The sequence below is a fragment of the Lissotriton vulgaris genome, chromosome 7 (genome assembly GCF_964263255.1).
Source record: "Lissotriton vulgaris chromosome 7, aLisVul1.2, whole genome shotgun sequence".
Taxonomy (NCBI): Eukaryota; Metazoa; Chordata; class Amphibia; order Caudata; family Salamandridae; genus Lissotriton; species Lissotriton vulgaris.
Genome location: NC_141695.1, coordinates 494930607 through 494946108, shown reverse-complemented (window position 1 = coordinate 494946108; position 15502 = coordinate 494930607).

The following is a 15502-nucleotide window of genomic DNA, read 5'->3' as shown; positions in this document are numbered from 1 at the left end:
AGTGTAGTTCTATTTGCAGTGTGCGACAGGTTTCCATCAATTTGCTATGTGATTTTATACGGACATTTAATAAGAAAAGTTTGAAGCAGAAAATGAAGTTGTTGCAAGATTTAGATCCTTGCAGAGTGAGACAAATGACAGGTTTGCGTGGTCATTCACTGGCTTGTCTTTCCAGGAGAGTATGCCAGAGTGTTTTTCATCATTTCAGGATGCTAGCAGTGCATCATAATAAAGTGAGAAAATTAGTGAGAATGTTGTATTATGCTAAGAGTCCAGCAATTATGCTTAAACAGTTATGTGCTGCTCTTTTGCATGGTTCTGAAATAGATGTGAAGAATCTTTGTGAAGAAATTGAGTTTTGTTACTTTGGTAGTAAAGATGAGAATGTTCAAATTGACCCTGAAGTAGAGGGTAATGTGGAAGATAATGTACAGGTTTCCAGTACAGATAATTTTCAGAAGGAAATTGCCACGTTTCAGATGAAATCAAGTGAGAGGCCTAATTTCACTTGTGTATGTTGTCGACGCACTTATTATAAGAATCAGACTAAGGTAGTGGATTTATATGCAAAAAGTGAAAGGGAAAATAATAGTGAATGGAAGGATTTAGCCACATACTTGATGGTAGAAAATTATTTTGATTTGGGATCGGATCAACGTGTGTGTACTTATTGTTGTAATAAATTAAACCAAAACCAGATGCCTGCTAGGGCAGTTCATAATAATCTGGAATTGGTTGAGATTCCTTCTGAATTGAAGGATTTAAATACTTATGAATCTATTTTGATTCAAAGTATCCATCCCTTTCAGGCTATTGTAAGAATGGAGCCAAAGACAGGGAAATTGCCTCCAGCAGATTTACAGAGAGGATTAAAGGGAAGAGTTGTTTATTTGCCTCTAGATTTGAACAAAAACATTAACACAATTGGAATAGAAAAAGTGGAAGAGGAACCTCTGGTTATCTTGGTTAATGGGGTTCCGACAAAGAATAAGAAAATATGGCAAGATTTAGTGGATGTTAGGAAAGTCAAAAAGGCAACAGTGTATTTGAAGAAAAATAATAAGTACTATAAGAATGTATATGTTGCAGAAGAGGAAGTAAGTGATGAAGAGGATAGCGATTTGTGTGCTGGCCAAATTGAGAAAGTAGAGGCCTCTAAAAGTGAAGAAATATATGAACATTATAGTGTTCATCCTTTGCATTCCAAGGAAGTGATGGGGAATGCTATTGAGTTGTTTCAAATGAAACAAGCCAAAGGGAGTCCCATTAGTGTTTGGGAGGAAAGTTTGGAAGCTCGGTGTTTCCCACAGCTATTTCCCACAGGTCAAGGAGGAAGATATGATGAGCGACCTCGTGAAATTCCTGCGTCTGAATACCGGACTTTACGATTGTATGCAGAAGATCCTAGGTTTCGGCAATGCATTCCCTATTTGTTTCATCTCCTGTTTGAAAGCGATCTGTCTGGACTGTCATATGCAGTGAACCACATCTTAAAAAGTGGTATACAGATGCGAAACATCTCGGCAAGTGACTTTATGCATAAAGTCAATGTCCAAGACAGTATTTTGGATTCTCACTTAATTAATCTCATGGCGTGTCAGCGTGGTACTAATGAGTACTGGTACCGTCGTCATGGTGACTTAAAATGTATGCTGAGGAACTTAGGAACTCCGACATGGTTCCTCACTCTGAGCTGTGCCGAGTATGGCTGGGATGACTTACTTGAATTTCTACGAGAGGCAAATGGAAATATTGAAAACATTGAATTCAAGACACCTGGAGAACTGTGTTCTTTGGATCCTGTGAATGTATGCAGGTACTTCAATCATAGATTTGAAGCTATGATGTCTTTCATCACAAATAAAAAGAATCCACCTCTTGGAGAGGTGTTGGATTTCTTCTGGAGAAAGGAGTACCAAGCAAGAGGTGCCCCTCATATACATATGTTGCTGTGGATCAAGGATGCACCTAAATTTGGAACAGATCCGGATGACTTAGTGATGAATTTCATCGAACAGTATTCTACGTGTGCTGTTCCAAACGCAACGGAGAAGAAAAGTCTAAGAGAACAAGTTCTACGTTTCCAAAGCCATCGTTGTGGAAAGTACTGTCGTCGTAAATTCAGAAACAAGGACAAGTTCTACACCAAATGTCGTTTCAACTTTCCACGACCGGTGATTTCTAAAGGAAGAGTGAACAGTTTGATGTCTTCGCTGCGACATAATGTGACGAGGAAATCACCCAAGAATACATACAATTTGAAAAGGAACGAAGAGTCCAAGTACATCAATGACTACAACCCAGTGATTTTGTCCATGTGGAATGCCAACATGGATATACAGTTTGTGGCTGACAACTGTATGGCTGTGGCTCGGTATGTGACATCTTACATCACCAAAAAAGAAAAGACCGAACTGAAGGATATGTGGGAGGACATTTCCCATGAAAAGAGCCTCAGCAAGAAGTTGTACAGTTTCAGTCTGAAGATGTTGTCGCATCGAGAAATCGGAGCTTACGAATGTTCTGATCGATTGTCTTCAGCAAGTCTCTATGCCAAATCCAGGAGTCTCGTTTGGGCGAGTCTTGGTCTTGCTGCAACGCGAAATCGAGTTCTAAAACCTGTTCGGGAAATTGAGTATTTGGCAGAAAAGGAACCAAACAGTACCGACATTTTGAAGACCAACATGTTGGATACATATTATCCAAATCGAAGCAGTCACCTTGAGAATATTTGTCTATATGAGGTTCTCCAAAATTATATATTCAAGAGGAACATCAAAGAAGATATTGAGAAAGGAGTGTATGCTGTAATTGGAAGTGAGGGATGCCTGGTCAAGCAAAGAAAATGCCAATTAGTAAACCATCGAAAATTAAGTGGCGAATCTCCAGAAAAAAAGGAGTTTTTCTATTTAGCACTTTTGCAACTTTTCAAGCCTTGGCGTGCAGAAGAGGAACTGCTTGGAGATTTCCTCTGTTACGAAGACTCTTTCAATGCAGCCAAGGAGTCCATAGAATGTCCTGCTTTTTCTAAATATCAAGAAATGCTAACTTTGGAAATTGAGCAGGAAGCAACGATTGCAGCCGAGATTGCCAGAGACAGTTCTCAGGACAGTCAGAGTTCTGTTTCATTGAGTCAAGATCCACTTGGAGGACCTATTATCGAAAATGAAGCTGCCACTGCTATGAATGAAGTAGAAAGAGCCATGGCACATGCTCAGGAGGATTCAGTTAACTTACAAGACTTGGAAAAACAACTCAACGTTGAGCAGAGGAAAATATATGATGAAGTTACCAAGGAAATTGAGCACGGATTAAGTCATGAGAAGAAAGAGTGCTCGTGTACGTCGTTGAAGCCTGTCCGACTGTACGTGAGTGGAGAAGCGGGAACTGGAAAAAGTTTCCTCATTAAAGCAATCTCTTGTTATTTGCAGGAAAGGACTGAGTCATCGCTGTCTTGTGTTGTCACCGCTCCTACTGGACTGGCAGCACATAATATTAAAGGTATTACTTTGCATCGTCTATTGATGCTGCCGGTGGAGCATGACAACAAATTACAATACAACAAGTTATCTGGAGATGCTTGCTGTGAAGTTTCAAGAGTTTTGAGGAAAATGAAACTACTTATCATTGACGAAGTAAGCATGGTTTCCAATGTCATGCTTGCCTTTGTGCATTTGAGAATGCAAGAAGTACTTAAAACTGAATATGATGTCTTATTTGGTGGGAAACACATTATTGTTTTCGGAGATCTTCTACAGCTGACACCAGTAAAAGGTCAACCTGTGTTCAAAATACTCACGCATGAAGATACCAGGAAGTGCCTAGGGAGCATTGGCAACGTCAATATATGGTTAAACTTCAATTATGCAGAACTGCATCAAAATATGCGTCAGGCAAAGGATGAAGATTACAAGAATATTCTACAAGATATTAGAATTGGAAAAGTGACCGAGCATGGGAAAGAAGCTTTAAATGCACGGTTACTGTCAAATTTGTATCCCAAACAAGATATTGTGCCTGAGAATATTTTTCAGAAAATTACTGAGAAGAAATCCGGGATATGTCTCATGCCAACTCTTGCAGAATGTGCCATCTTCAACAACAAAATGTTGAATTTAGAAAAGCAAGAGATTGTGAAACTTGAAGCTATCGACAAATTAGAGCATATGGGATCAACAATTATTTTGTCAGACAATTTGAAATCAAAATTGGATTCATTAGAGAAGACTATATCTAAAACAGCGGGTTTTGAAAAGACTTTGAATGTGTGTTTAAATTGCCGAATTATTTTGAGAAGGAATTTACATGTAGAAAGAGGTCTGGTAAATGGATCAATGGGTAATGTTGTTGATTTTGAGAAATACAGAAATAGAGATGGAATAGAATTTTTAAAAATTAAATTTGATGGCATTGAGGAAGTACAGCAAATTGGTCGTTGTTCTGCTAGGTTTTTGCTTGTTAAAGATTTATATGTTCGCCGTAAACAGTTTCCTGTTTGCTTGGCATATGCGGTGACAATCCATAAATCGCAAGGTTTAAGTGTAGACTGTGCATTGGTGAATATTGGCAGTTCTGTGTTCAAGGAGGGTATGGCATATGTGGCATTGTCACGAGTTAGAACTTTATCGGGATTGTACTTGATTGACTGTGATGTCACAAACATTTGTGCGGATCTAGATTGTGTTAAGGAATACAATAGGTTAAGAAGAGAGTATGCGCCACATTTGCCTCAATATCCTTTGTTTGAGAAACGTGTGGTAGGCCGCAAACGTAGAAATAGCAGTAATAGTAGGGAGGTTGTTGCAAAAAGACTAAAAGTCAATGAACCGAAAATTGTTAGCAGAAAGAAAGTGGATTCTGTTGAAGATGTTGTCGGTTTTCAATTTGAAAACAGTTCTGGTGTCAACTGCTATGCAAATGTAGTGGTTAATGTTCTCTTTTCACTAGAGAGTTTAAAAGAACAGATTCTGTTGAATTCTGAACAAATTTTATGCTGTTTGTTGAATTCTGTTTTCGAGAAATGTAGCAGTGATCGAACAAAAGTAGAAAGTGTGTCTGAAGTTCGTTATCTGTTAGATGAATGTTCAGGTCAAACAGACTTCTCTGAAAATAATCAGCAAGATTGTCAGGAGTTTTTAATGTATATGCTTGATATATTGCAAGTTGAGGGTGTAGATGTAGATCACCTGTTTGGGCTTTCTTATCAATGGCAGCATGACTGCGAGAACTGTATGGTATCAAGTACTACTAGTGTAGACTCAGAAAGATTTATATATTTAACTTTGCCAGACAGTAAATCAGTCTCCTTTAATAAGCTAGTAAATGCAGCGGATCACAACATGGAGTGTAGCCAATGTAAATGTGATATGATGTCAACATTATTTATACGTAGATATGGCCAGTATGTCATTTTAATGATGCAACGATGTAGGCCTGATGGAACAAAATTGTCAACTTTAATAAAAAATTTTGTGGCTTCTCAGCTGTCAATATCAGGGAGGACTTTTGTTACTGTAGCAATTATCTATCACGATGGTCCATCAACAACATCAGGACATTATACAGCTTACTTAAAGTCTGGAAACGGCTGGTCATTCTGTAATGATTCTGTTGTAACGTTCAAAAAAAAATTGCCGTTTGACCTTAAAAATTCTTACCTGGTGTTTTTAAAACCAAAATTTTAAGTAGAGGGAATGTAAGTCTGCAATGCTGTCTCGATTAAAAATTCAACTATATAAACCTAATGCAAGTAAGTCTGCTTCATAGTAAGCAGTATCAGTGTCATAGGAAAAGGAGAACATGACTGACAAAGAAGAGTAAGATATTAGTAGTCCAGGATTGTGAAAATAATCTCAAATATTTTATTTTTGAAAGTTGCGAAAATAGAAAATGTCGGGATTTGATTGGAAGAATTACAAGATTTGCGAATCGCGGCAACATGATTTGGCCTAGTGGAAACATGTGATATAATGAGAGAAGTTTTTTTTCTATGTAACATATTTCACGTATCGATGGAGGTTTTCTTTCAGAAAGTGGCGGGCTGAAAATATTTAAAGCACAACAGAGTGGATGCTGTTTATAGGAGATCCTTCGACGTCATTGAAAGTAAGTTAATTTTAAGAAGTTTTGAAATCAGATTTCTTAGGTTGTATGGGTTTTTTAAACACAGTCATTTTGATTGTGTTTTTTTTTCCCCGCTGTTACATGATGAATACCTTCAAGTCACTGATTTAAGTGAAATTTGATACATTCTGAGAACAGCAAAAATAAACCATTTAACATGTATAATTAATGTTATGCTTTTTGTCCTTATGATATACATTTAGAAATGTGTGGTACATATGGGTAAGGTGAGTTCTGTAAATATCAATTTTAATGCTTAGAGTGCTGTACTTCTGGGTAGTGTTTTTTTTTTATAAAAAAAAGAGGCCTCACCTCAAAGAAAGCTCTTGAAAGCACACATCTTATTTGCATCCTAAAACAATCATTTACAATGTTAGACACAATTTTATTATGACTTTACATCTTTTTTGCGCTGCTATTGCATCACTATTGTGAGACATTAGCAGTGCAAGAAAAACATCATGTTTCAAAATAGGCCTCAGTTCAGCAATATCAAGATACAGTTTCTTTCGAATATATATCTTTAGGATTGTGTAGGGAACGTAGAGAAGCAGAGACTTCTGTAAATGTCAAAGTTGTTGAAAAACTGTTTGTTTTTGAACCTTTTCCCTTGTCTTTTCTAATTTTTAAATACATGTTTTAATATTTTTTGAAATGTTTGTTCTTTGTTTTACAGATTGAAAGTATGAAAAAATATTTAAAAAAGGTAACAAGAATTATAAGGTAAATGTTTTCCACTCTTTTTACCCGCAATGCACTGCTGATGATGTCATTGACAGTATCTCTCATTTACTCTCTCTAGCTGTCTTTCTTTTTACATTATTCTCTGTTTACTTCCCTTATACTAACTCTTCTTTTTTTTTAAAAAAATATTTTTTTTAGTTCGCTTAAAGTTCGCGAACCGGTCAGCGAACTTGAAGCGAACCAAAAGAAATAGAGCTTGCCAGAGTGATAAACATTCTAGCAATTTTGTTTGAAAGGGGAGGTAGTTCTGAAAAGAACTGTTTTTTTTTGTTTTTGTTGTTTTATGTTTTTTTTGTAATTTTTTGAACATTTTTTGATTTTTTTGTATTTTTAGAACTGTTTTATGTTTTTTTTGTGTTTTTTAAGGAGGGGAGACAACAAAAAACAGGCTTTCAAAACGGCTCAACTGGAGCAAAAAAAAAGAAAATTACTTTTTGGGTGCATTAGGGCACTTATGATTTTCATATGCAATGTTCATGAGGTTGACACTCATGTTGCCATATGACAGCATAGCACCACAGTAAATACAAGACACCTTCATGTGCTGGAAGTTACGTTGGATGTTTGGCACAGTCTCTTGTGCCTCTCTTCCCGTCAAAGACAATGTGGATGTAGATCTTGCCACAGGAGTTGCCGTCGGATTGTCTTCAAGATCCCTCAACTCAGCCCGGCTGTAGTTCAAGGGATGCCACCTGCTCATGTGACGGTGCATTGTATAGTTCCCCATACTGTACTTCTTTTCTGTGCCTCTCGACAATCTGTGGTCACAGATGAGGCAGGTGGCATATTTTGCATTCACTTTCTTGGTTCCAGGAGGGATGGTGAAAAACTGCCAGATGAAACTGGTTTTTCGTTTAGAAACCCGGGGCAACTCATCAACAAATTGTTGTCCCTCTCTCTCCTCTTCTTCTTCTTCCTCATCTTCCTCCTCTCTGTTAGTCATAATTTGACTGGGTGGTCCTCTCTTCTTATGGGGAGGTGGAGGTGGTGGTGGGGGTGCACCAGCTGCAGCAACAATGGAAGCCATTGTGGATCTTCAGATAAATGGTCTTTCTCTCACCAAGATGAAAGTCAGAGTGAGGAAATAAGGAGGGGTTTACTTGATTTGGGGAAAACAAAAGTTCTGAGCCAATGAAAAGTGTTATTTTTAGGTCACATGACCTAGTCATACATCATTTGGAAACCAAAAGTGAAATGAACCAATGAGAAGTTTGATAAACAAGTCACATGACCTGTTCCGCTTACGTTACGCGGCGCGCGCCGCGTCCCAGATCGCTTCCGGTTCGCGGTCCGGAGCACTTCCGGGAGCGCTAACGCGGCGCGTCATTAGACGCATTACGCGATAACGTGATACGTCGCGCTTCCGCGGCGCGTCACTGTTCCGCTAACGTAACGTTGACCGGTTCGCGGACTAGATCGCGGCATCAAGATGAGCTAACGGAAAGCTTCCCGGTTCGCGAACTAGAAGCGAAGAAAAAAAATATTAAAAAAAAAATTATCAATAAACATCTAAATATATTTTGGGATTTAAAGAATAATACATTTTACAGCTACAGATGTTAGCTTTTAAAAAACCAATGAAATTCACTGAAAAAACCATAGGTTATAGACCATATATAGTTAGAAATTTGCATTTAAAAAACCATTGAAATTCAATGAAAAAACCATAGGTTATAGACCATATATAGTTAGGAATTCGCATTTACAAAACCTTATTTTACTCGCATAAAACCATTGAAATTCCATATATAGTTAGTTGCGCTAACTATATATCGCGCACCCGCAATCCACTGCTGATGATGTCACATATTACATCATTCATGACATGGTCAGTGACATCACTGATGACATCACTGATGACATCTCAAATGACATCACTGATGACAACATCCAGTGACTGTATGTTTCTGTGAAGTTAAAATATGTCTTACATATTGAAGAATGAGTGGATGTATAAGTGTCTGGATGAAGGATTTAGTAGGTGCATGACTGACTGTATGAGTGAGTGATTAAATGTGTCTCACTGAGTGCATGGGTTAGTGACTAAACTGTCTTAATTTGTGCATCATTATGTCTGTTGTTCTGTAAACTGTTGCATGTGTTGATAAGTAGCTATATGAGTAACTATATGGGTTATTGATTGGTTACCTTAGTATTTGTATGGGAGACTGAGTGTGTGTGTGGGTGGCTGGGAGGTGTATGACTCTGTGCATAGATGTGTGAGCAGTTGATTCACTAGAGGTATGGTTTCAAAAGTGCATGTGGTAACAGCTGTATGGGCGGTTGACTGTGTGCATGAGTGTATTGGTGAGTGAATGGATATCTCAGTGCTACATGTCAAAGTAAGTACATATGTAAAACACAGTACATGTGAGAGTTGACATATATAAATAACTGTGCATAAGAGCCAGTGAATGTGTGAGTGGCTGTATGGATCATTGTGAACTTGTATCAGGGATTGTATAAGAGAGTAAATATGTGTTAGTATATGTTTGAATAAGTAAAGTTTGTATAACTGTATAGTTGAGGAAATGGAGGTGTGATTGATTCTTTGCATGACTGACTAGGTGTGTGAGTAACTCCATGGATGAGTGACAGTCTGTGAGTGTCTGTTTACACTGATTGTATCTAAGGTTATATTAGAGTCTGAAGAGGTTCATCGTATTATCACATGAATGATATCATCAGTGATGTGATCAGTAATGTCAAATGAGATGTCATCAGTGATGTCATCAGTGATGTCATTTGAGATGTCATCAGTGATGTCATCAGTGATGTCACTGACCATGTCATGAATGATGTAATATGTGACATCATCAGCAGTGGATTGCGGGTGCGCGATATATAGTTAGCGCAACTAACTATATATGGAATTTCAATGGTTTTATGCGAGTAAAATAAGGTTTTGTAAATGCGAATTCCTAACTATATATGGTCTATAACCTATGGTTTTTTCATTGAATATATATATATATATATATATATATATACATACATATATAAACATATATAACCTGCATATCTATATAAATGCAAATATAAATGCATGCACACATACATATATGCATACATGTGCATGTTATTTACATGAAAGTTTGAAAAACACTAATAAAAGCAAAGCTAAAAAGCCACCTCATTACAAACAAAATGGCTTTAACTTAAACAAGGGCGAGATCTATTGCATTTTCAATGCTTGTTTACTTTGGTTCCATCAAGAAGGCATTCATATGTGTCACACATTTGCCATATATTCTGAATGTTAGCCCTCTAGTTGCTCATTAGATCACTGTAGTAAAGCTACTGCTCACCAGGGAAGTCTGCTGCTGGTATTCAAAGTGCATGTTTCAGTCTGCATGTCAGAATCTTTTTAAGGAAATAGAAGAGGATTTGAGAAGTCAAAATGTGCCCAAATTTTTCTTTCTTCAGCACTAATCATAATTTCTATGGCAAAATAAACCCCCTCATTTTGTTCCTTTGCAAATTAAATGTTTTAAGTGTTACCACTTTATTCCAATCAAGATGCCTTCAGGTGTACCATACTTTTGTCATAAGTAAGACTGTTAGTGCTCTAGTTGTTCTTTAGAACACTCTGGGACATTCTGTCATTGAGCTGTACTTGGGCTACATCTGGGGGATATTTGTTCTACATTTGGGCTCTTTTGTCTCTGGTGGCCATCTTGGAACACTTATTTGTTATGAAGTTTCCTAATTTCCTCATTTACTACAGTCTCCTCAGTAGGAAATACTTTAAGTTTTCTACTTTGATTCCACCAAGAAGGCATTCAGATGTGACACACATTTTCCATAAATTCAGAATGTTAGCACGCTAGTTGCTTATTAGATCACTGTAGTAAAGCTACTGCTCACCAGGAAAGTCTGCTGCTGGTATTGAAAGTGCATGTTTCAGTCTGCATGTCACAATATTTTAATGAGATAGAAGAGGATTTGAGAAGTCACTCAAAATGTGCCCTAATTTTTCATTTCTGCAGCACTAATCATACTTTCTATGGCAAAATGTACCTCCTCATTTTGTTCCTTTCTAAATTAAATGTTTTAAGAGTTACCACTTTATTCCAATCAAGATGGCTTCAGGTGTGCCATACCTTTGTAATAAGTAGGACTGTTAGCGCTCTAGTTGTTCTTTAGAACACTCTGGGAAGCTGCAGTAGAACACAAAGGAATCAACTGACAGTCTCTGTCCTTGTTAGATGTACATGTTTTACTGAGAATGTCAGACTTCATTCTCACATGACTGAGAAAGATAATGTGAATTTACAGAAAATATGCTTTCAGTTTAGCTTATAGATCCCCTTCAAAACCACTGTGGGAAAAGCATGAGATAATAGTTTTCTTTCAAACATGATTCATGATATCCCTGCAGAAGGCTTTTCCCCATGGTAAAATCACCTTAGAACACACCACAATTCCTAAAATGAGTATGGTACCATCAACAAATGATTTATAATGTAACTAAAGTCCTAAATCCCTCTATTAACTGCAATGCTTTTTAATGAGGTGCTATCATGTATATTGGTCCCAAGGTGGCTGCCAACACTTCTTGGATGAAGTGCTGACAGCCAATTAGATCTCACGATGAGATGTGGGATTAGGCTCCGCCCAGATATATATTTTTTTCTTTTTTCTCAGAAACTACAGGAGGGATTTACACCATTTAACCAAAAGCGTGATCGGCGTGCCAGACAATACCATTTTCCCAAATTTGGTGTAATTCCGTTCAGCGGTTCGCGCTGTAGCCGTGTCTAATCGTCCTATGGAAATTAACATGGGGAAAACACGTTTTGGGACCACCCTTTTTAATCGGCCCCTGCTTGACGAATCTTCCCGAGACTTTCAGGGAAGGAGCGGAGCGGGCCATCTTCTTTGAGAAATACACGAGAATTCAACAACCGGCGCCAAAGTTATTCCCAATAGAATGTCGCGGATTTCCTATGGAAACTAGGTCCTAACTATAACTTTCTACCGGCGACCGCCAGTAGGTAATATATATATATATATATATTCAATGAAAAAACCATAGGTTATAGACCATATATAGTTAGGAATTTGCATTTACAAAACCTTTAAAATTCAATGAAAAAACCATTGGTTAAAGAACATATATAGTTAGGAATTTGCATTTACAAAACCTTATTTTACTCGCATAAAACCATTGAAATTCCATATATAGTTAGATGCGCTAACTATATATCGCGCACCCGCAATCCACTGCTGATGATGTCACATATTACATCATTCATGACATGGTTAGTGACATCACTGATGACATCACTGATGACATCTCAAATGACATCACTGATAAAATCACTGATAACATCTCATTTCACATGACTGATCACATCACTGATGATATCTTTCATGGGATAATACCATGAACCTCTTCAGACTCTAATATAACCTTAGATACAATCAGTGTAAACAGACAGTCACAGACTGTCACTCATCCATGGAGTTACTCACACACCTAGTCAGTTATGCAAAAAATCAATCACACCTCTATTTTCTCAACTACACAGTTATACACACCTTACTTATTCAAACATATACTAACACATATTTACTTTACTCTCTTATACAATCCCTGATACATGTTCACAATGATCCATACAACCACTCACACATTCACTGGCTCTTATGCACAGTTATTTATATATGTCAACTTTCACATGTACTGTGTTTTACATATGTACTTACTTTGACATGTAGCACTGAGATATCCATTCACTCACCAATACACTCATGCACACAGTCAACCGCCCATACAGCTGTTTCCACATGTACTTTTGAAACCATACATCTAGTGAATCAACTGCTCATACATCTATGCACAGAGTCATACACCTCCCAGCCACCCATACACACACACTCAGTTTCCCATACAAATACTTGGGCAACCAATCAATAACCCATATAGTTACTCATATAGCTACTTATCAACACATGCAACAGTTTACAGAACAACAGATATAATGATGCACAAATTAAGACAGTTTAGTCACTAACCCATGCACTCAGTGAGACACATTTAATCACTCACTCATACAGTCAGTCATGCACCTACTAAATCCTTCATCCAGACACTTATACATCCACTCATTCTTCAATATGTAAGACATATTTTAACTTTACAGAAACATACAGTCACTGGATGTTGTCTTCAGTGATGTCATCAGTGATGTCATTTGAGATGTCATCAGTGATGTCATCAGTGATGTCACTAACCATGTCATGAATGATGTAATATGTGACATCATCAGCAGTGGATTGCGGGTGCGCGATATATAGTTAGCGCATCTAACTATATATGGAATTTCAATGGTTTTATGCGAGTAAAATAAGGTTTTTTTAAATGCAAATTCCTAACTATATATGTTCTTTAACCAATGGTTTTTTCATTGAATTTTAAAGGTTTTGTAAATGCAAATTCCTAACTATATATGGTCTATAACCTATGGTTTTTTCATTGAATTTCAATGGTTTTTTAAAAGCTAATATCTGTAGCTGTAAAATGTATTCTCCTTTAAATCTTGAAATATATTTTTCATGTACTTTAGACAATATTTTTAAAAAATTTTTTTTTGTTTCGCTCCCAGTCCGCGAACCGGTCTGCTTCCCGTTAGCTCAATTTAAAGCCGCGGCTTAGTACGCGAACCGGTAAACGTTCCTTTAGCGTAACTGTTACGTTCGCATGACGTTTTGCGTTATCGCGTAATACGTCATTGGACGCGCCAAGTTAGCGGACCCGGAAGTGGACCGGAAAGCGGAGCAAAGCGCGAAACGTAAATACAACAGGTCATGTGACTCGATAATAACACTTTTCATTGGTTCATTTCACTTTTGGTTTCCTAATGATGTAATACTTGGTCATGTGATGTAAAATTAACACTTTTCATTGGTTTAGAATTTTTCCTTCTCCCAAATGATGAAAACCCCTCCTTCTTTCCTCACTCTGACTTTCATCTTGGTGAGAGAAAGACCCTTTTTGATTCTTCAGCAATGGCTTCAATGGTTGCTTCAGCCAGTGTGCCACCACCACCTCCTCCACCTCCTCATGGGAAGAAAGGACCACCTGCTTCAGTAATTATGGAAGAGGTGGAAAATCAAGAAGAGGAAGAAGAGGAAGAACATTCTGAGTTTTTGCCAGAAGAGCCCAGGAGATATAACAGGAAAGAAAATTACATCTGGCAATTTTTTAAATTTCCAGCTGACCAAAAAAAAGTCAATGCAAGATACGTCTTTTGCCGTATTTGCGGCGAACGTCTTTCAAGGGGCACTGACAAAAAGTACAGCTATGGGAATTATACAATGCACAGGCACATGAGTCGGTGGCACCCTAACAATTACAGTAATGCCCAGCTTCGCGACCAACAACAAAATCCCCCAGAAATGGCAAGAAGATCTGTTGTTCAGGAGGTATCGGGACCGGAGGCGAGGGAGGTGATCCCGAACATCCAAATCAACATGGGGGAAGTGAAGCAAGTCTGTGTGTGGTGCAACCAGACACTTTGCTACCGCGAAAGTAGCATTACCCTTATAATGAGAGCCATCAACAATCATGTGTGCCCAAAACGACCCAAGAAATAAATTCTTCTTTTTTTCGTTGCTCCTGTTGAGCCCTTTTCACTGAATCATTTTTGTTTCCCCCCTACCCCCAAAAAATAAAAAAAAATACAAAATGTTCAGAAAAAAACAAAAAAATATAAAAAATGTTCAAATAAAAATAAAACAACAAAAACAAAAAAAAAGTTCTTTTCAGAACTACCTCCCCATTATTAAAAAAAATTGGTTGAATTCTTTGAACTCTGCCAAGCTCTATTTCTATTAGTTCGCTCCCAGTTCGCACTCCGGTACGCGAACTTTGAGCGAACCAAAAATTTTTTTTTTTAAAAAAGAACAGTAAGTATAAGGAAAGGAAACAGACAGTTATATTACAAAAAAGACAGCTATAGGGAGTAAAGAAAAGATACTGTTACCCGCAATTCACTTCTGATCATGTCATATATTACATAATTTTTGACATGGTCAGTGACATCATCAGCAGTGGATTGCGAGTAACAGTTTTTTTTGTTTACTTCCTATAGCTGTCTTTCTTGTAACATAAATGTCTTTTCCTATCCTTATACTTACTGTTCTTGTTTTAAAAATTTTTGGAGATCATTCAGAAACAGTAACATTAATAGAGACAGAATTAGTGAATAATAATGACGAAGTATGAGAAGAGAGGGAGTGAGAAAAATACTGGAAGGAGTAGAAAAATTAAGTAATAGAGAAAGGAATGAGAGAAGTAGCAAACACAGGAAAGTAAAGATTAAAGAAATGAAGCAGTAGAACTAATAGATGTTAAATGTGATAGATTAAATGATTGATTGAGGGTGACGATAAGGTATGTCCTCTCTAAAAGTTTGTTTAAGGTGAACCGTACTCTGGGTTGCATATCTAATTTATGCTTGTTGAAGAATACAGAGGAGATAATAGATGTGAAGACCTACCATTGTAGTAAAACATGCCCACTTATTACATCATTCATAACATAGTCAGTGACATCATCAGCAGTGGAATGCGGGTTATAAAAGTAGAAAACATTTACCTTATAATTCTTGATAACTTTTAAAGAAAA